This window comes from Galeopterus variegatus, unplaced genomic scaffold (assembly GCF_000696425.1).
Source record: "Galeopterus variegatus unplaced genomic scaffold, G_variegatus-3.0.2 Scaffold5814, whole genome shotgun sequence".
Lineage (NCBI taxonomy): Eukaryota > Metazoa > Chordata > Mammalia > Dermoptera > Cynocephalidae > Galeopterus > Galeopterus variegatus.
Window position 1 is genome coordinate 149,403 of NW_007731925.1, and position 3,344 is coordinate 152,746.

Below are 3,344 nucleotides of genomic sequence, written 5' to 3' on the forward strand. Positions count from 1 at the left end.
GAGGGGGGGGGGGGAGGAGGGAGGGAGGTTTTGGTGATGGGACACAATAACTAACTACATTGTGTATTGACAAAATTAAAAAAAAGTATAAATTGTACATCTGTTCTTCAGCATTTAAAAATATGGTTAAAATGGTAACTATTAGAGTCTCTTCTATCCTGCAACTTCCTTTTATTCACACTCCGTAATGAATTTCTGCATTTGTTGAAGTGAAATTGCTATGTGAACAGATACGCATATTAATCATTTTCTAAGAATGGCTTTATTGAGGTATAATTTATCTACTAGACGATTCTCCACTTTTAAGAACACAGCTCAATGACATTTTAGTAAATTTACAGAGCTGTGTAACCACCACCTCAGTCTAGATATTTCCCATTATAAAGAATATAATCAAATCATGCTTCAGCTTTATTTTACTAATTGACACTGTCAGTAGCAGACTGTGAGACTGCCTGTTTGCCAATTTGGGAAAGATGGAAATATGGTTAGTCTTTGAAATCTTTGGCAATATGAGAAGAGAAAAACAGTCTCATAATTTTATTTGCATTTCTTTAAGTGTTGGAGAGAGTAGAGCAACTTTTCTTAGAGCTATTTCTTTATTGGAACATTACTGCTCTTTTTGTGCTAGAGAAATTAGAGCTTTGACTAACTACATTGTATACTGACAAAATAAAAATTAAAAAAAATAAAAAAACAAAGTCTTGACATAAAAAAAAAGAAATTAGAGCTTTGTTAAGAAATGTATCGTATGAATATTTGCAAATATTTCTTATAAGACTGCTGTCTTTCAACTTTGTTTTATGGTATTTAACTTTTTCTTGTTGATTTTTGGCAGCTGGCCAGTACAGGGATCCAAACCCTTGGCCTTGGTATTATCAGCACCATGCTCTACCGAGTGAGCTAACTGGGTAGCCCTAATTTTTATATATATCATAAATGGATCTATCTTATTCATAAGGATTTTTGGTTCAATAAGAATCCTTACAAAGGCTTATAACACTTAACTTACACAAATATCACTTAGGTTTTCCTCTGAAAGTTACTTATTTGTTTGTGTCTAAATATTTTTTTCTGCCTGGAATTGATTTAGTTGTAGCAATTGAGAGAAAGATCCAGATGTCTTTTTGCCAATGGCTACCCTGTTGACACATACCTTTAATGCAATAATCCACTTTTCCTCTGCTGACTAGAAATGCCACTTGTATCATACACTGCATTTCCATAAGTACTTGAAACTGTAGGAACTTCCTATCATGTTCATTTGATTGTGCTATCTTATCCTGCAGGTATGATCAAATGGCTTGAAATACTGAAGCATTATTACATGTTGCTAGCCTGGTTTCTCTGTTCACACATTTGTCCAAGTTTTTGGAATTTTCCTGGCCATTCCCACATGAGTTTTTGGAATTTTCCTGGCCATTCCCACATGTTGGTTTTTCTGTATCAATTTACAAATAATTGTGCCTTGTTCCCCCACTCTTAACAATAACAACAACAAGAAAACCCATTGGGATTTTAAAATGGGGATGACTGAATTTATAGATTTAATTTAGGAAGAACTGAACGTCTCTCCTCTTACACGCTTCTGAATTGTTCTATCATTTTCTTCGAAAAGATTCTGTATATTTCCTGCCAACTTCATTTCCCAGATTTTTAATATTTTTTCCAATCAATATACATTTTTATTTAAATTATTCATTAAACTTTTAAAACTAAACTTTTAACTTTAGGATAATTTAAAATCCTATATATTACAATATTTATTTTTATTATCTAATTTGGTAGATGCAAACTTACTGAACTCTTCTTTGTTCTTATTTTAAGTGGTAGAAATGTACTTTACTATTATTTGGATAGCAACTGAGTGAATGCTTAATATAAACTTTCTTTAAATTTGAACAGTTGCTTATAAACTTAGAATCATACATTAATAATTCCAACTCCAAAAGGATATAAAATGAGAAATAAAAATCACCCTCCATTCCTTCCTGAGCAGCTTTTATTCCTCAGACATGATACTTGTTTGGTTTTTACCTCTGGAAATAGAAACCTTCTTGTCATGGGCACCTGAATAAGGTGGGTAATATTCTTCTACCTTTTCTTGTCTTAGCAATATTAGCCAGTATTTGTTGACTTTGTGTCATGAGGGAGACAGCCATTTTTTTGACATGTGTAATGGGAAGCAGTATGATTTCAGAATCTTAAAAAAGGATTATAACATCTAAAACATATGAGAGTCCTTCAAAAAGTTCCTGGAAAATAGAATTAGAAAATAATAGGAAACTTTCCATGAACTTTTTGAAGACCCCTCATACAGTATTTATGCCTATTCAGCACTCACTGGCCCTTTTAAATAGAATCTCATCAATTTTTCAGACTCCCATCAATTTTAAGGCACAAAAATAATTTAATAATCGAAATTTAAAGTATACATAAATTATGGCTGTCCTCTTGATTTCAGAAATGTTGAAATGTGAAAAAATTTGGGCACTTTGGAATATAAGAAAGACTGGTTATGGTTATTACCTGCTCTCCATTTTATCAGAATGTATAATACCGACAAATATTTGAAATATCTTAGTTTTGGTAAAGAAATGTCCTCTGTGTTACATTTCTAGATTTTTTGAAAATTAAGAATAATGGATTTTTCAAATTTTTTTAGCACCTTCAAGATCTTCATCTAGTTTTTTTTTTTTTTTTCCTTTTAAGGCATTTTTTAAATTTTATTTTTTATCATTAGCATGTTTATTATTACAAATTGTGACTTTTCTTTATGCTATTGGCAACGAAGAAAATATGAATCATTTTCCTGATAGTGAGCCATTTTTACTTTATGGGAAAATCCCCATTTGGCTATGATGCTTCATAGTTCTTGTAATGTTTTACTGGGTTTTTTCCTTACTTATTATTTAGATTTTTGCATTTCCATAAATGGAATTGATGTATAGTTGTCTCTCTTTATGTTCTTTTTAATCACTTTTTGGAGTCACCATTATACTGGATTAATATAAGTAACTGCGAACGTTCCTTCATTCTTTATATTTCTGCACAATTTCTCATGAGAATTATACATTCCATGATGATTATAAAGGAACCTTCTATCAAGGCACCTTAAGACTGGCACTCATTGAGGCATGGGGTTGGGTGGTTGGGATACCTTTTCATTTCTTCCAAAGTTAGTAGTTTATTGCATCTTTCTCTCTCTCTCTCTCTCTCTTTTGGTGTTTGTTGTAATAACAAAACCTGTAAATCTGCCTACATTTCTTCCTACTCTCTCCTTCTCCCGTCCTATTAGAATGGAAAAGGTGTCCCTTCTCCAAAGGCCAAGCCTCTGTAACTGT